The sequence below is a fragment of the Antechinus flavipes genome, chromosome 1 (assembly GCF_016432865.1).
Source record: "Antechinus flavipes isolate AdamAnt ecotype Samford, QLD, Australia chromosome 1, AdamAnt_v2, whole genome shotgun sequence".
Lineage (NCBI taxonomy): Eukaryota > Metazoa > Chordata > Mammalia > Dasyuromorphia > Dasyuridae > Antechinus > Antechinus flavipes.
In genome coordinates this window covers 559,441,660-559,461,659 of record NC_067398.1, presented here as the reverse complement: position 1 = coordinate 559,461,659, position 20,000 = coordinate 559,441,660, and the positions used below count along the sequence as shown (strand labels likewise).

Genomic DNA, 20,000 nt, shown 5'->3' with positions numbered 1-20,000 from the left:
GAGTCCTCAACCCAAAATCTAATTTTTTTTTAAACACTAAGAAGGGACTCCCATCAGAAGCCACATTCAATCCTTCTGTCCTACAAGGTATTCATTTCTAAAGAGAAATGAGTGTGGTTTCCTTATGATAGTGAGAGACGTCTTTAGATACTCCAATGAGTACTTCCTGCCTCTGAAGCATATAAGGACTACAGTGGTCTATGAAAGCAGCAGTAGTTTCCACATTGCAAGCTGTTCAAATCTCCAAATCTGTGGGAATTAAGAGAAGTTCCTTTCTGGGCCAAGGAGTTGGCTGTGTAAGTAGCAATTGGCTCTGGAGATCATAGGATCATAGATGTAGATAGAAGGAAAATTAGATTTCATCTTGTCCAACCCCCTAATTTTAGATACAAAGAAACTGAGGCTACATTACTTACATGGGTTCAAACAGGTTGTATGTGGCAAAAAGCCATATACTAAAGACTTAGGAGAGCACATGCTAACTCTACAGGAGTTCAGGCATTCTTCTTACTTTTGCCTTGATGAAGAACCTAATCCCATGCTTTAAGAAGTAAAGAACAAAACTTTGTACTTAAAGATCATGACTTTGATATAGCTACACTTCTCCCTCCAGTTCCTAAGTCAGTAGCAAGTTTACAGAAAGCCATCAATATAAATACCAAGAAAGATGTTACAATGAAAAAAAATCTATGTCTCCAATACCAGAAAAGTACTCTTTTGAGGAGTCGCAGAAGAGAAAACAGACAATTTTGATTCTATAAAATTAAAAAGGTTTTGTACAAAGAAAATATAATACAACTAAAATTAGAAGAGACACCTAACTAAAGGAAAAAAAACTGTTTTTATCAAGTTTCTTCAATTAAAGTATTTCTCTTAAGAAATATAAAGAATTGATCAAATATTAAGAATGTCATTTCCCATTGATAAATGATTCAAAGAGGGTGAATAAACAGTTTTCTAAGGAAGAAATACAAGCTATCAACAATCATATGAAGAAAATGTTCCAAATTAGAAAAACATATTTTTTTTTAAAAAACCCTGAGGTGATATCCATCAGATTGGTTTAAAAAAAAAAAAAAAAAAAAGACAAATGAAAACCATAAATGTTGAAAAGGCTACATAAATGTTGGAGAGAGGAGCATACCGAATTGCTGATGTAACTTTGAATTGGTCCAATCACTCTGGAAATTAATTTGAAAACATCCCAAAATTCACATGCCCAATACAAGCATTACTACCACATCTATGCCACCAAGAAGATTTTTTTTTAAAAAAAGGAAGATAATGTAGTCAATATTTGTAGCACCTTTTTAAAGAAATGAAAACTTAAAGGAGTGCCAATAAATTGGGGAATGAAGTACTATTATGCTGGAAGAAATGATTAAGGGGCTTATTTAACCTAGGAAGACTTAAATGAATTAATATGGAATGAAATAAACAGAACTAAGAGAACAATTTATAAAATCTTTAAAAGGCAAACAACTTTGAAAGACTTTTTTAAAAATTTGATAATACAATGACTAACCATGATTGTAGAACAAAAGAGTGAACCACTTATAGCAAGCAGCTATAACACTCCCAAGTGTGATGTGAAAAATTTAAGATGTAATTGGAGAAATAGTTAATAAAATAAATAGGAATACAATAGAACAAACAATTTCACATTTTTAAATTGTCAGCCAGCCTACAGAGATTCTTATGTGGGGATTTGTGACCTTGTTTCTATTTGAGTGTTCTAGATCCTAGTTTTCTAGAGTGATGTGATGATGAGACAACTCTAGAACTCTAGATGTCTAGATATCATTGTCATGTTCCATGATGAAACAGGCTACCCATCTCCTGATCAAGAGGTGATAAACTCAAGATGCAGAATGAGACATATATTTTTTGATATGGACAATGTGAGGATTTGTCCTTGCTTTAGGAAGATCACTTTGACAAGTGGGGGAGGTGAAAGATTCTGGAGTACAGCATGACACCAAGTTTATAAACTTAGAGGCAAATTGAAGAATTGTGAGATTAGGATATTTGAGGGAAGATCATATGAATTGACCTGTAGTATGAAGACAAAGTTGGAGAGGAGAGAAAGACAGAGCTAAGCACTGAATTCATTGAGGACAGAAGAAGTAGGAATTTTAATTGAGCAGAAATTATGGATAAAGTGACCCTCAAAGGTAAAGCTATAGTAGAGGGAGAATTTAGACATGGCAAAGAGGTTTAAGGAGTATTTCAACTTCCCCACTATGACCAATGATTTAGAGTTATGGATGAAAGTGCAATAAATCAGTTCTAGAAAGGGTGGCTAAGAATGTTGCATTCTTAAGAGGGAGCCAGGATTCAGTGAGCACAAAAAAGATGGAAAGGAAAAGAAAGGAAGAGGTTTAAAATGTAAGTTTTCAAAAATAAGGCAAAAAACCTAAAGCATATCTGGACAACCTGGAGAGGTTACCTAGAGTTGACAACTCAAGAATTTGGGGACCACATTAAAATAATGCCTAATTTTACCCAACATGAGGATTAGACTAATGTTAAATAGAATGTAGTTGTTATATAATGGAAAGTAAGAGGCATATGTACATATATGTGTGTGTATATATATACATACGTATGTATATATATATAACACACACAGAAAAGAGATTATTCATATATTTTATGGGTTGGACTTTAGTCTCTGATAGTTGGACCATATTCCTATCAAAAAGATTTTCAATAACTATTACTTCTTTTAATTAATTTTGTCCCCACCAAGATTTTTTTTATTTCTAAAAGTTGCCTAATAGTTTCTTATATATTTAATTGACTCACCTGCTAGAAAATCAAGGCTCTCAGTGGCATTCAAACATAGAGACATTGCTTAACAAGAGAATTGAACAGTAAAACAACAAAAAGTAATTACAGCCCAATGAATAGTATCATTACTCTTCTATAGCAATTACAGTAACCATGTCCTTCAGCTATCAATATTCCATCTTCAGACCACAGGATTCTGGGAAATGTAGTTTTCTAGTATGATTGCCATGTTCTGTAGCTACTTCTGCTCTCTTCTCTCCATCCCTCACCAACTGATGGGAAAAGGACAAATAACAAGTACAAAAGGTCCCTGATCGTTTCTGCATGGTTGGTATTAAATATGTGTACAACTTGTAAGAATGTTCATCCCCATGAATTTCAGGTCTTTGATAAATATGAGGAGCCTTTGATCTCTTGTTTAATAATGTCAACATTGGAAGTAACTCACTCTGTCTTTTATTCATCCATTTATTTATTCTTGCAACATCCCTGAGATGTTGTATATATAAAGCTACTTGTCATTTCTGTGCCTCAGTTTGCTGAACTGAAAAAGAAGGATAATAATCTTATCTACTGCATTAGATTATGAATCTTTACTAATAACTGATATTATCTCATTTGAGTCTCACAACAGTCCTATGAGGTAGGCAGTAAAGTAATTACCTCTATTTTGTTGTGATGGTGGTGGTTGTGGTGGTTGTTGTCCTGAGTTCTTTTATTCACATCTGACTTTTTATAACCCCATTTGGGATTTTCTTGGCAAAGATACTGGAGTAGATTGTCATTTCTTTCTCCAGTTCATTTTATAGATAAGGAAACTGGGTTAAGAGACTTGCCCCGAGTCACATAACTTGTGTTTGAAGTTAGATTTGAACTCAGAAAGATGAATGTTCCTAATTCTAAGCCAAGTGCTCTTTTTGCTTACTTTACAGATTAGGAAACTGTGACACTGAGAAATTAAATGACTCAGATAATAAATGCTAGAGGTAGGCTTTCAATACACATTTTTCTGAGCCCTGGGCTAGTGCTCCTTCCCATATGCAATCCTGGTTCTATAAAGCAATTCAACAAATTAAAAATACTACACATATAACTATTATTGGCATTTTTGTTTAACAGACTGGAACTGCCTAAGCATTAAGAAAGTGTTCTTATCATAAGATTTGAGGAATTAATCACCAATTATCCTAAAAGAGTACATGACAGCAGTTCACCTGTTCCCCACCAGAGCACACCAGAGTTTGGTGTCTGGTGGGATATAGTATGACTCACTAATTTGTTCATATCTGTAAACAGATACTGTGACTGGTACAGAATGATTTGGTCAGTCAGTCATATAAATGCTAGCATTTAGTAAGGGCTCACAACTTACCAGGCATACTGCTAAACCCTGAGAAATATAGGGGGGAAAAAAACCCTAGTCTCTGACTTCGTGGAGATCCCAGTCTAATGTGGGAGAAACTTGCAAACAATTATGTACAAACAAGCTACATAAAATCATCTCAGTAGGAGGGCATTAAGATTAAAGAAGACAAGGAAAGCTTCCTGTCTTATCCTAAAGTCTATTAACCAGTTTCCTTCAAAGTTAATTGGATGATGTTGGAAAATAATTAATGAAGGAAAATTGAAAAATAAATACCTTAGCTTTGGGAGAATGTTCGTTTCTTTCTAAGTAACTTTTAGCTCTGAAGAGTGAAAAGGTACGTTATGACCACAAACTGTCTAAAACTATTTTTCCCTATTGTACTCTTTGAAAGAAAATAAAATGAAAGTTAACTTTTCAGGACTGATTGCTTGAATTTATTAAATGAAATTTTTTCTGAGTGCAATGGAAATAGACGTTTAGGGCTGGAAATCGAGGTTCTTCTGAGTGCAATGGGAATAAATGTCTAGAGCTGGAAACCGAGGTTCTTCTAAGTATAATAGGAATAATTAGACGTCTAGGGATGGAAACCGAGGTTCTGGAATGCGGAGGGAATAGTTAGAGTCTAGGGATGGAAATAGTTCTGAGTAAAGATGCCTAGAGCTAAAAGGAACCTCGGAGGTTAAATAGATAAAGCGATTTATTTTACAAAGAAGGAAACCGGAGTTCAGGGAGGCTGGCTCCTAGGGTCGCCCTAGGTCAAGGAGACAATGACTATCAGAAGCAGGATTCGCCTTTGGGAGCCGGGGCACTTCCCACAGGGACCCACTGCCTTCTTCCGAGATTGATGGAGTCTCGGGAGCCAGCAGGTGTGCAGGCAGGCCAGGGACGCGGATTAGTTGTTTTGCAGGGTCAGGTTGGCGCACATCTAGCTGAGGGCTCTGGGTAAGTGTTTAGATTTGTCTTTCGGCGGCAGGATGCTCAGCCCCACCAATCCAGAGACAGGTCTCTACTTGCTGGCTAGCTAGCATCCCTCTTCCTTGTTTCCCCTCTGGGGCTGGCTGGAGGGGAGGGGGTTGGGGGAGCGAAGTGAGAGAAGAGAGGAGAGGGATTGGCTTGCGCGTTTCACAAGTCTCCATGAGAGCCACGTTTCTGTGCACGTCCTGTTAGTCAGAGTTCCTCTCCCTGGTCAGCCCGCGGTGCCACAGCACTGGGAATCGGGCTTGTTTACACGTCTCATTATTCTCGCTTTGCAGTTGCTATAGCAACCACCAGGGGTCAGTTTATAAAAGGAGAGGAAGTTCACTTTGGGGGAGTTCAGTTTTCCAGCTCCTGATCTAAGCATGGCTGGAAAACAAATGGACCCAGCTCACGGGGAGGAAACACATTGGAAAGTTTCCTATGTGCAACACCACCCATCGTTTCCAGGGTCTGCAGAAGATGCTATTCCCTTCCTCCCCTAAAGAGATGTTCTGAGGAAGGGGATGGAGAGGGAGGACGATTTTATCTTCCGCATGCTGAGGTCACCACGCACTCATTTTTCTTTCTTGCCCCCAAGCACGCTCGCACGCGGGGACACACACACACACACACACACACACACACACACACACACACACACACACATCCCGCTCACAGCTACTCTTCAGCAGCGAGAGTACCACACATACTTAGATGCTCTCCACTAATGTCGCACCTTTCATCCGAGTATCGGCGAGTTTGGACTGTTTCTATTTCCATCTTTATCACAGGCAGCCAGCCAGAGAGAGAGGGACAGAATGACCTGCCCCCGGATCCAAAGTCAGGAGTTGCTCTAGATGAATTACTGCCAACTTTACAAGACAGACTGGACAAACTCCCCTATTGTCGGGTCATGAAACAGCTTCCAGGTGTGGGAAGTTAAGCTGCTTCTTCCCCTACCCTTACCAACACACACATACGCACGCACACACATACACACCATCCAAGTTGTCCCCTCTTTTCACCTGCCTATCTGTCCTTTAGAAACAAAGCTAATTTAAAAAACTGATTAAAAGCTAAACTGCAAAGGGTTCCTGAGTGGTTGGTGCAGTGTGGATGAGGCTCTGGGCTTGGAATCAGGAAAACCTAGGTTCAAAATCCATTTCAGACATTTATTAGATATGTGACTCTTGGCAAGACTTTGAATCTTTCAGGGTGCCTCAGTTTTAAAATCAGGAGAGTTGATTATAAGACATATGGACCTAGCAAGGCTCTATCAATGGTTCTATGATCCTAGAAAGGAGAAATAATGGGGCAAATAGTTCTGGCAGTAGGCAAGCAAATTTCATGACCTCCCTCACAACCTGACTTACATAGGAGTGATCTGGAGTGTTGGGGAGGGGCCAATAACTGGGTAATTCCTGGGACTTGTATTAATGTATGTCTCTCTCATGCAAATAGCCACCTCAGAGAAAGACCCAGCGACCACAGAAATTTATACCAGACATTGAAAGAATTGAAGAATCCTAGAATCCCATGCCTGACATTTCTTTCTGCCTACTGTTGTCAAGTTGCTGTGGAATGGATAGCTGGAGGAGTATGAGGTGATAGTTTTGCTTGTGGTAAGGAAAGAAAGGGTCTAGAAGAGAAAGATATTGCTCAGTCCCCATCCCAGTTTTCTGGCCATTTTCCCACTCCATTCCTCAGTCATTTTTTTTCACCTCAGAGGTTATTCTCTGGCCCAGAACCCCATGCCAACTGAGCCAGCCAATTTCTGCTTCTCCTTGGAAATTTAGGTGAATCCGAAAGTCTACACAAAGATCCCAGCTTTCCCTAATACAAGAGTTGCTATCTTTTGGGTGTGATGGACCCCTTTGGCAAAAGCCTGTAAAACCTTTCATGAAATGTTTTCAAATGCACAAAGTAAAATATGTGTATGAAGGAAACTGGTCATATTATTTATCAAACTATATTATTTAAAGTTCATGGACCCTAATTAAAGATTGCCTGTCCTAATGGTTTTAGATGCTGAGGCTGGGGATACAAAACAAAAAAGGAGGGAGAACAGAAATTTAATAGAAAGAGATTTTATTCTAAAAAGAAAAGAAAAAAGACAGCCCAGGACCAGGGTTACAGTGAAAGGAAAGTTCTCACCCTGCAGTTTTTCTGAAACATTCAAGAGCCCCTGGTGGGGCCCTCCACTATAACACCTATTTATTCAGTTTACTCACCCAGAATTCTTCCCTGCCAGTAATTCTGTCCCAGACTATCCCCCTCCCACCTTCAAAAGTTTTAGAACTGAAAGGAGGGGGAAGGGGGAATGTCCCAATGCTAGTGTAGTTGAGGTTGGAGGAAACCATTTCTTGGCATCCCAAATTGAATGTCTAAATTTATTTTCCCAAAGAAGCATCATTATACACAGTGATTGGGTTCTATACTATTATTAGTACAGAACTGTATTCTAGGTACATTATGAGTCATATAGGGTTTTGTGGGTTAGTCTAGGAATCTAGTCACCATTTATAATGCTATTTCTGGAAGGAAATTACTTTTAAAGGACCAAACAAATCAAATTAGAGATGAACTCTGGGACCACAACCATTCTCTACTTAAAGGAACTCTATTAGCTACATCAGAGATTCACTTCAATTTACTTTGAAATCCATCTTAATTTTTCCTTGAGGAGTGAAACAGTTTTTTAGTGGAAGATGATTATCTAATCACATACATACATATAAACATACAGACATAAAAACATATTTTAGATGCTATATAAAAGTATCTACTATATGATATGTTTATTGTAATATATGTCTATATCATATGTAAATGTTTTACCATGTATATATATTTCTTTGACAGAGAAAGAACTCAATTATGTATTATTTTCCTTAGGGGATGAGTCTCATTTATTTCAAATTTAATCTAAGCCAGTTATTTATAAGCATTACATTTGTATTTGAAAAGTTTTAATAGCAAACAAAAAGAATAACTGCAGCTTAACTGCCATATTCTGTTTATTTGCAAAACATCGTGCATGCAGATATACATGGGGTACATTGTATTTGCAAGTACCAAATTAACCATATTTTGTCCTCTGAGCCCATCTGAGCCCATAACTTAAATAAAAAATTCAAGCAAGATAATCAAGAAGCATTTATTAAAGGCCTGCTATATGTCAGGCAGGCACTGTGCTAAGTGCTAATGATACAAAGGCAGACAGGTACAGGTGAAAACAAAATAACCTTAATAAGTTCCATAAATCATCCACCAGCTAAAATTACCAGTTTTCCCACAGGTCCAATGCTAAACAGATAATTAAAGGAAAACTGTCCAGATAAAAATCATACTATAAAGAAAAGTTCTCACCTGTTAACTAATTGAATTTTAAAATCTCAAAGTACTCTTCATCAACATCAAGCAAAAGATGTTATTTGGAGGCTGGTACTAGGAGTCCAGAATTGTAGATTCTAATTTTTCTCCCACGGCCAAGTCTCAAAGTGATACTGGGAAAGGAACTCATCATCTTTCTTTTAGTTTCACTATGGGTAAAATGTAGATACTATATTATTACAGGATTCCTGTTTAACTGAAAGGCCATTGTGGGGATGCCTATAAATCACCCTGAGCCACTTAGATGAAAGGCAGGAAGTGAAATGGGATTACTTATTCTGGGTTTGGTGTTTTTTTTTTGTTTTTTGTTTTTAATAATTTTCAATTTTTTTTTTTTTGCACAAACAATAGTTCAGAAACTAAAACCAAAATCCAGTCAGTTTTTTTTCTTTCAAGCTGGTGAGTAATAATATACTACTGGTTCACTTGATTAATACTATAAAGGAACCTCATTTACTGAAATCCTATTTTCTTTCTCTCTCTTTTTTAATGAACAGTTCTCTCATTGGGTTTTTGTATCATGTAATAATAAAACCCACATTTAAAACTTTAAACTGATGGACAGTGTTTCTTTAACACCATTCAACAGCTGTTAAGTAGGATAATCAACTGTTTATCCTCATGCCACTAATTCAAATGCTAATTGCTCTCCATGCTCCAGCTTATTCATCCACTCAAGCCTAACCAGGTGTGTTGCATGCTAAAAGGATGCTACAGTAACCATGTGCCTTCAGCTATTCAATTCAGGACACACATACAAGCTAGAAGACCAAAGCAAAGAGGATAAATGATTTGTTTGATATTGTTGATATTGAAAGCCATGGGCCTTGGGACCTTGAGATTTGCCAAGGAGAAAAAAACACACACACAGGGTGGTTTGCTTTAGGTAGAAAAACTGTTCTGATTATGATTTAAAATTGGATTACAAAAAACAAATTTCACATAAGGAAGAACTTTGTCATTAGCTTGCACAATTTCAAAATAATTTGTATGTATCTATGAATATTCTGATCTTTTAAAAAGTTTTTTTTTTTTCCTGAAGAGAGAAGATAATGCTTATAATTTTTCAGTCATGGTTTCCTATATTTCTTAATTCTCAGCTATTTAATAAACTTTTCAAAAATAAGGTGCAAGAAACTGCCTTATTTTTGTTTTTTGAAAAGTTGCTGCTGCTAAAGGATCTTCAAACTATGAAGTAAATTTAGTTCTGAAAGACTTCCTTGATTGCATCAGAAGCAGGTATAGCAGAAAAGACACTCCCATTCCTACTACTAGCTAACTCAAAGCAAATATCACTTAAACCTTTCCTGATCTCTTGCTTCCTTACCAAACTAGAAGCAATTTTTAAGTTCTCTTCAATGAATAAATCCTATTATCTTTTAAAGGAACCACACAAAAGTCCTGCCAACAAATGTCTGTTTAAAAGCGTAAATTGAGAACTAGCAGAGACCTTGGGATCCATCTAGTCCAAACTCCCTCTCCCTGCTTCATTTCACAGATGAATTAAACAGACTTAGAGAATTTGAACGACTTATCCAAGGTCACACTGGCAGTAAGACTCACAGACAGGATATGAAATTAAGTTTTCCTAATTCCAAAGTCCAGCATTCTAGCCACTTTTACACTATTTATTTATTCCCATTGATTGAATTCCTACTAAGTGTTCATTACTATGCTCGGTGCTGAAGAGTATACCAGAAAAAGAATAAAACATGATTCCTGTTCTCAATGATTTTCTAGAATAGAATAATTGGAAATAAATGCCAGTAACTTGGGGCATAAGTTCATGTGCAAAAGGGCTAAGATAAACATAGAAGAGGTAGAGCTTGAAAAGGTTTTAATTGATGTTAAACATTTGGAAAGGCAAAAGAGAAAGATATGATCATGCCATGGGAAGGGATATAACATGAGCAAAGGCAGAGAGGTGGAATTGAGCCTAGTATAGTCATAGTGCAGTAAAGAGTGTATCTTGACCATTGAGGAAGGTGCTCACTGAGGAACTAATATGAGATAATTTAGGAGTCTCAAATCTCAGGCCACATTGGCCAGTTTGCAGATCCTCTATGAATTTTCATGAAGTCTTTTTGTCCTTTGGTTGACTAATGTGTAATTAGATTAATAAATCTCTGTGAAGGGAATTTAAAATTTTCTGTAGTCTTCATGCAAAAAGATAAATGCTACAAAATAAAATATGACACAAGTTGGATTCTTCTGGCACAGTAAAACCCTTGTGTAAGGGCCTCCTTAAAAGACCCAGGCACAAAGGGATACCTAGCAATGTCAGAAAAATATCTTCATTGTATAGATCCCCATAAGTATAGCACCTACTCGTGTGTCAGGATGCTGAGAGAAATATCCTGCTGAGAATAGAAGATGAACCCTAGTGTCAAGAAGACTGGGTTTACATTCCATCTCACATACTTGTCAGCTAGATGATCCTAAGCAAGCTACTTAACCTCTGTCTTCCTAAATTTCTTCATCTGTAAAATGATAGAGTTGGACTTTGATGGTCTTGAAGGTCTCTTCCAGTTTTAATTCCGTAATCCCATGACTCTAAAGCCAAGCACATATAAGAGAAGAAGAGAAAAGAGAGAAACAGAAGGGAGAAATACAGTTTACAGTGACCTGAAATCCAAGCCATCTAAAATGAGCATCAACAAGGTATTTATTGGGTATCTTCCATGTGCCTGGCATATGGAACATGAAGAAAAATCTTTATCTATATTTATTTGTATAAATGTAAATATCTATTTAAATATATGTGTATATATGCACATATACATAGAGAGAGAGAAAGTGAAAAAGAGGAGAAAAAAAGAATTTGAGAGGAGAAAGAATGAGAGAAAGAATGTGTATATGTAACAAAAACAGACACAGAAAGACCGAGAAGCTAAGAGACAAAAAGAAACAGAGAAAGAGACTAAAAGGAAGAGAGGAAGAGAGCGAATGGAAGACAGAGAAGAGAAAGAAATGAAAAAAAAAAGAGAGAGAGAAGAAGGAGGAGGGAGGGAGAAAGAAAAAAGAGGAGAAGAAAGGGAGAGAGAGATAAGAGAAGAAAAAAGAGGAGGGGGAATAGAGGGGGAAAGGGGAGAAGGAGGGAGGGAGGAGGAAAACAGTGGGAGACAAAGACAGAGAGAGAGTGACAGATACAGAGACAGAGATAGAGATAGCAGAGAGGGAGAGGGGGAAGGGAGAGAGAGGGAGAAGGGGGGAGAGAGAGAGAGAGAAAAACAGAGAGAGACAGAGAGACAAAGAAAGGGGGGATGGAAGGGGGAAGAGTACAGATAATGATTTCCCTGGTTAGAGAACTTACTGGAAATTTGGAAATTCCCTTTATTGGTGCAGATCAGCACCCTGTTCTTCAATTTATAGTCTTAGAAACTTGCCTGGAGCCTTGTGAGGTCATATGACTTGCACAAGGTCACATAATAATAGGCAGTAATATGTGTCAAAAGCAAGACTTGGACCAGCTCTCTACTATGCACAATGCCTCTCTCATATACAAAAGAAATACAAGTGTGAAAATAAGGAGCCCCTGCTGGACCCTGGGCATCTAGGTGGTGTGGTGGATAGAGTTCCAGAGCTAGTGTTAGGAAGACTCGTCTTCCTGAGTTCAAATGTGATCTCCGACACTTCCTAGCTGTTGTGTGATACTGAGCAAGTCACTTAACCCTGTTTGCCTCAGTTTCCTCAAATGTAAAATGGTCTGGAGAAGAAAAAAACAAACTACTCCACCATCTTTGGTAAGAAAATCCGAATGGAGTCACAAAGATAGAACATGACTGAAATAGTCTCTTAAGGACCTTGTTGCTCTAGATCTTTGCATGTAGTTGGACTTGATTTGGTCATGGATCTAGTCTCCCTTTTCTTATACTCTGTTGTCCATTAGACTCCAAACAATTTAAAATTTAGATTTTTAGCCTTATCTAGATCTTCCCAAAGAGAGGAGTAATAAGTATTCAATATACAATATGAATTAGGTATAAGACAGGCATTTTATTTCTATGCATAACATATGCTAAACATAAAAAGACAAAAGGATTCAGAAGAGGATTCAGTAACTTAATTTATCACAATTGATACAATCTGCTGAGAGGCCAATACTTAAATCTTATCAGCACATAAAGCAGTTTGCAGGGCTGCAGATAAAGCAGTTTTCTGATTTTTGATTCATGATCTCTATCATCTGGCAAAACAAAACAGGTACTTGACTTCTTTCTCGTTTCTATGATTATCCTTTTCAAAGTAGAAGCTCCTCTGGGTGCTGGTCAGCTTTGCTCAATGGATCCATGACCTCCCGATCTCTCAAACTCTCAAAGTAACCTGAATTCCTCCACCTCAAAATTGATGCTCGATCACCTACTTAGGAAAGGAAATAAAACAGAAAATGCAATCAGAGGTCCAGATACAATTCTGCCTAGGTGAAGCCCTCTTGTTCTGCTGGGATGGGGAAAGATCAGCCTATTTCCATCCTTAACTCGGAAGAAGTTTACAAGGTACCACCTGAAGGAAGGGAGAGCATCCTGTCCCCATGACCATTGTCACAAGAGAAAAAAGGAATCAAGGAACCAGTAAAGGTTTCTTTTGAAAGAGACTAGGGATTCTATGAGATGGTGGTGAAGAAGAAATACATCACAAGCATCAAGTCAACCTATGCAAAGGCCAGAAATGTGAGATCAACTGGTATTATTTTATTCCTTGTTCTTTTTGGTGGTCACTCTTATTGCTGACCTCATCCTTCATGTTACAAACTCATCGTCATCAAATAGCTTTCTGGACCACAGTTAAATTTCCCCTTTCATTAATGCCTATAAAGCTATCCTAAAGAGAATAGCCTAACTTTACAATATGGTGGGCTGTCCTACATAGGAAACCAACAGCGAATAGGATTTGTGTTTTATCTTTTTTTTTTTTCCAATAATGAATATGATCTGCATTGAGCCAGCCAGTCTCTGCCACAGTCACTTCTGTAACCATTGGCACTCACATGTAAAGACTGTTGGCTGAAATAAGGGGTGTAGTCTGTGGCTGGGAAATTCAGTTTTCTGGGTGCAAAGTTATCTGGCCCACATAGGGATTTCATCCTATGTTTGGCAACTAATGAACTCCACATATGGACTCCACAAGATGCAGTGAGTTTATAAAGGTGGCTTTAATGACTGCATCACTTCATAGACTTATTTTTCACTCCCTTTGGTTGTAATATCACTAGTTCATAGCATCATGATCACATAGCCTTTCTGAATCTGTTTCCTTATCTGTAAAAGGGAGATAGGAATAACACTAGCATGACAAAATTGTTGGGAGGTTCAATGACATAATAAGTGAAAAACATTTTGCAAATCATAAAATACCATGTAAAATGTAAGCTGTTATCATTGTTATTACTAGTCACTATGGTAAGCACTGGTAATGCTTAAGGCTTGGATCTCCTCTCTTTGACTTCCATCCCCACTCCCCTCTCCTCCCCCTGCCCAGTTTCTACTGCCTTCCTGGCCCTGAAATTAGTATGTATTTGCTTTGTATATATTTTGTTCATGTATATATACGTCTCATCAATAAAATAGGAACTACTTGATGTCAGGGATTATTTCATTTTTCCTCTTTCTATCTTCAGCATCTGACACATTTTGATTGTTGTTGAGTTGTTTTTCTGTCATGTCCTACTCTTTATAACCTCATTTGGGGTTTTTTTTTGGCAAAGAATTTGCCATTTTTTTCCTCCAATTCATTTTATAGATGAGAAAACTGGGACAAACAGGGCTAAATGATTAGCCCAGAATCACACAGTGAGTGTCTACAGATTTGAATTCACAAAAATAAGTCTTCCTCACTTCAGACTGGTTGTTCTATACATTGCATCACCTAGATGCTTTGGTGCATAGTAGGTACTTAAAAATACCTATGAGTTGATAGACTTGCGATCTTCTTACTGCGGATCCTTGTATAATTGTCTTTCATGTCCTTCATTAAATTCTGCATAGAGAATTGTTGCATACCAGAAGCGTTCATCTGCATCTTTTAATATTTTATATTATATTTATATTATATATAATAACAATAGGTTAATATTTAATCATTTTTAATGAATAAATTAATGCATAACATTGCAGCACTCTTTTTTCCCCATTGTAGCATTCTGAAGATCCCTCTGTTATCCCTTGCTCTTGCTACATATCAGCCCATTTCCTTTCCAAGTAATTTGTGTCTGTAATGATGTCTTTTACCCTACTTGTTTTGTGAAAAATCATTGTTGGGCAGAATATGTTGCAATCTTACTTTTTTGCTTACCATACATTTTTCCCCCTGTTGACCATTGGGTTACCTGAAAGCTTTACTTTGGAGATTATTTTGCTTTATGAATCAGAGGTATACATCATTTTTAGGAAAATATTTGTATTAAGAAGTCAGTCTCTGATACCCAGAGCTAGTCTGGGAATCAGTGAAAACACTGCAAAATTTCTCAAATGCAATCCAGTCTATTCTCTTCTTCTTAGTCCATTCTGAGCCAGTATGTTGGCACCTGTCCAAAAACAAATATCCTTGTGGACTGAATCAAGAGTCTGCCCATCCACACGCATGTCAAAATCTGGACACTATCCATTCTTCATTCCACTCATGGAGCCATGAAGATGAAAAAAAAGTTACATACAGAATTGGATAGTTGGAATAGACCTTACCATTTAATCCAAATCTTACCAAGTAAGAATCCTCTCGATATTATTTCTGACAAGTTTGTTTAACAATATTTCAATTCACTATCTTTGAAGTAGTCAGAATACTTTGGTTGAAAGAGTCCTAGATTTCATATCAGAGGGGAATTTAAAAATCCTAATTATGCTGCTTACCACCTTTAAAGCCTTGTTGGACAAGTCAATTAAGCTTCCTGTGCCTCTGCTTCCTCATCTGAAAAATGAAGAAAATTAAGAGGTTGGACTAGGGAATCCTTCTAATTTTAAATCTTGAAACTCTTTTGACTTTCTAGTCCATCCAGACAACTCTAATTGATGAGACATTTTTCCTTATGTTAAACCAAAATCTGTACTTCTGCAATTTTCTATATTTCCCTTTGGATCCAAGACAAATAGAATCATATTTCCAGAGCAACACAGAGTTGGGGCAAGATGGGGTTCAATGGTCATTTCCCCTAACCCTCTGAGGAAACAGATCCAGAGAATCTAAATAAGTTTCCTGAGATCATACAGGTAATAAGTGACATTTTGGATTGGAACCCATGTTTTCTGACTCCCAATCCATCACTCTTTCCATTGTACCATCCTATTTCTTAATAGCCTTTCAAATACTTGGGGAGAAGTCAGCTCCTCCCCTAAGTCTTTTCTCTTCAAGCTATATATCTTCAATTTCTTCAGTTGATTCCCATAAAGAATGATTTCTGGCCTTCTCTTCCTCCTGGCCTCTTTTCTCTGGATAATCTTCACTTTGTCCACATCCTTCCTAAAATGTCATGTTCAGAACTGAACACAATACTCCAAATGTGATCTGCCTTAAGGCATTAAATGATGGGATCATCACCTTCATGGTCTTATATACTATGTTTCTACTAATGCAGCCCAAATAGCAAGAGTTTTCTTTGGCCATTTTGTCAAACTATTGTACAGTTTGTATTTACAATTCACTAAAATTCCCCAATTTTTTTTTTTATACAAACAATCATATGGCCATATATCCTTCAACCAACACTTGTACAGTTGAGCTTTATCTTACTTATAAGATGTTGCATTTATTCTTATAAAACTTCAATTAATTAGACTCAGTCAGTTATTCTGACATGGGCATATCTGATATGGGGATGAGTATATATATGTTTAATTCTATTCTGCTGTCCAGTGTTTAAATATCTTTCCCAACTATCATGGGAAAATTTTACATGGATGCCCTTCATACTTCAGCCAAGTTAATAATTAAATTAATTATTATTAATTATTTAAAATGTTGCAAAATATAGAAATATAGATGATTCCTAGAGTCTTTGCCAAGTTGATAATTCTACAAAGTATTTTTGAGTATCTGCTCATTTTATTTTTTGTATCACAGGTTGCCATGGTAAAAGAATTCATTACCTAGTAGCTATCCCCTACTAGTGATTAGACTTTCCATATTTATATTTGAAGAAGAGGCACAGTCTGCAATCAGGATCTTACTTTAGTCCATTACTATTTGAGTCCTGTCATTCAATCAATTCCAAATAAACTTAACTATATTGTACTAGCTAGGTTTTATATCATTTCATACACAAGTGTATCATGAAAAATCTGTCAAATGCTTTAAGAGATTAAATAAGCTACATCTATAGCTTTCCTGCAATCTACAAGCCTAATAACCTTATCAAAAAAAGGAAATAAGAATATACTAGGATGTAATGAATACATACAGGTATTGGTGATTACAACTTCCCTTTCTAAGTACTCCAGAGGGATAGAGCACTGGATCTAGCGTCAGAAAGATTTGAGTTCAAATTTTGCCTCAGACACTTACTATAAGATGTGTGTAGACCAGATCAAATGACTTAATCCTGTTATCTCAGTTTCCTGGTCAGTAAAATGAGCTGGAGAAGGAAATGGCAAACCATTTCAATGTCTTTGGCCAATAAAATCCCAAATGGGATCATCAAGAGTCAAAGACAACTGAACAACCAACATGAATACAATAATCAGGCCCCAGTATAGGTATAGTAACAATAAACTAAATTGCTACTCTGTCGCTCATTTTATCCAATTGATTTTTATCCCATAAGTTATGCTCTTCCATTGTCATACCCCATATGATTCACATCCTATCAAATTTTACCTTTGAGGTCATTTACTTCCTTATTTTAAGATTTCTAAATCATCTTGTCTATTTTTCATGGTCAATATATTTATGTAAAAACATATACAGACATAAATTTATTACTGTCCCTCTTTTGGATATCATCTTGTATGAATTTCAGATCCTCTCTAGTGACATTTTTCTTCCTGTGTATAATTCACTACTCTTTGTAGAATCTGGTTTGGTGAATGAAATAAGGCATTTTTCTCCCTTTCCATCCATTTTCAGTTTAAAGCTCTCTTGATTTGATACACAAATTTCTAAGCAAGCATATCTTTACTGATGTTCTTTATAGCCTGATAAAAAGTCTACAATCTTTATTTCTATTGTATTTTTCTTTATTTTGTTAAATATTTCCCAAGTATATTTTAATCTGATTTGGACTTGGGGCTGATAGCCTCAAGTAGGCCTATTGGCTTGTATGTTTGACACCTCTTCCTTAAAGAATTTTCATTCTTTTTAGCTACCCTTTGTTTAGGGACTCATGGGCTCAGATTATTGGAAAATCTCCCTTATTTTCCATACTTACTAGAAACAAGGTCTTTATTCTCTGTCACCCTAGAATTTTTAGTTCTGGCTAAGTTCACCACTGTTTGCCAAATTAGTTTGCTATGTCAGAGGTTGGAACTGGGACTTTTCAGCCAGAGAGAATGGGTTATTGCTACTGAGTTTTTTTAGCATTTCTTTTCTTTTTCTAGAGCTCTTGTTAAGGTACATTTAATCATTAATGAGCTGATTCTTACCCATGACCTAATAGAACCAGCAAAACAATAACTACATTCTTAGATATGGTCCACAATTTGGGTTTACTTAGAAATATGACTTCTAGTCATTTTATTTTTTTTTCCACCTAATTTTTCAAGAAAAAAAGAAAGACAAAGAGAAAGGGGAAAACAAAGAAATCATCAACACTGAAAAAAATCTGAAAATAAATGCAAATTATACTGTGGAGCTCTTCTTTCTTTTCTACCTATTGATCCTGCTTCTTCATTGTCTTCTGGTATACGCCTTGTCTTTAAGAATTTTAAAAATCAATGATGGGTATCCACAAATGACTATATTATATAAGTTAGAGCAGGCTTGTTTGCTAAGAAATGTCAGACAAAGCATCATGGCATTACATCTGGAACTTGGGGGCCCTAAAGCTGTCACTTGTTCAATTGTACATATTGTGTACCTGTAACATTTGTGTTCTTGGTGAGAAGAAAGTTCAAACCTAACCTCATCTGCTGTGTTTTCCACCTTGATTTAACAACTTTTGAAGGATTTCTTTGTATCTCTACATGAAGAACAATATTTTTTATCAATTAACAAACATTAAGTGCTTATAATATGCTGAATACTGTCTGCTTTTCCCTATCAGTTCCATATATTAAATACACAGGATGTTAATTTGGAGGGGATAAAACACAAATAAAGCTATTCCAACTTATTAAAAGTAAAGACAAATTGTAATTTTCCCTGAAATGAAGGGAAAAAAGCAGATAAATGTCATATACTTCCCTCAGTTTGTGAACCCAGAATAAAATGGAGAAAGAGCCAATGGGTGAGTGCCTATAAGGGCCTTTCGCTAAGACATATTCAATTCAATTTTGTTTGTATTTATTAAGTGCCTACCATAATCAAAGCACTATGGTAGGATACAGACAGAATTAAGACCAGTCTCTTTCATTTAAAAACTAAAAATGTAATAGGAGAATGAAACAGGTACACAAATCTATATATAATAGGGGTAATCATTAGGAGACAGTCTCTTCCTCCTCATTTGCTGGACTGGAGAAAAAACTCCCTACACTCTCCAAGCCCAAGGAAGAATTTGGCAGAACCCCAAATGACACATTCAAAAGAGAGGAAGAAAGAGGCCAAGCCTTTCTCCTCTCCTTTTATAGCCTACTGAGTGGGAGGCTCATCCTGGCTCAGTCACCAATTATCTCTGACACAGTTACCCAGTCATGGGGATTGGTAAGAGAATTCTGTATCAACTCCTGGAACAATTCCTTCAGCACTAAGCATGTATTCGTGCCCACAAAACCAGAGCTTTTGCCCAGGTCCATGGGAGATGGCCCAGTCTAGCAGATTGAGGTGTTCCCTCAATGATCCCCCATAAAATATAGGTTATATTTTTATACTTAAGTATATATATATATCCATAAACTTCCAGGTTTGTGTGCATAAATGTATAAATCGATATTTCAACACATATATAGATAGCATTTTAAAATGCAAACTCTCAAGTAAATGAGGAAGATTCAAGAAAATTAAAACTGTTTGCTATTTGATTCTTGGGCATTGAATACCAGCCAATTTATAAAACCAAAGATCAGAACAAGGTCATCTGATTTTGGTTCTCACACTTTTGTGCTTTAAGCCCCATATTCAAGCATTCAACTCCTTACCATCTCAGCTTACACATGAGGTGATCAGATCTCCTGCCCAAGGGCACAAGATGATTGCCTTTGGCAGGGGTTAAGAAGGTGCTTCCTCATCCCCATTAAGAGCATTTCATAACTGGCTAAGTGCAATGAAAGGCGTTTTGTTTGAGGGTTTTCACCTTCACCAGAAGCACCACTGAAATGAAATCTAAGTCAGTTGAGTTGAATTTTCATTTACATACATCCACACACAAAAAGAATACTTTAATCAGAATGTGTCTGGAAGGTCC

The 20,000-nt window shown here is 36.7% G+C and overlaps 1 long non-coding RNA gene across 1 annotated transcript; it reads right to left on the bottom strand.

The window, feature by feature from the left end:
• Positions 1 to 12,485: 12,485 nt before the first annotated feature.
• Positions 12,486 to 15,415, bottom strand: LOC127544202 (uncharacterized). The gene is made up of 2 exons (XR_007949398.1): positions 15,358 to 15,415; positions 12,486 to 12,868 (listed from the first exon to the last, which is right to left on the bottom strand). It is a non-coding gene; the product is annotated as an uncharacterized LOC127544202 (long non-coding RNA).
• Positions 15,416 to 20,000: the final 4,585 nt, after the last annotated feature.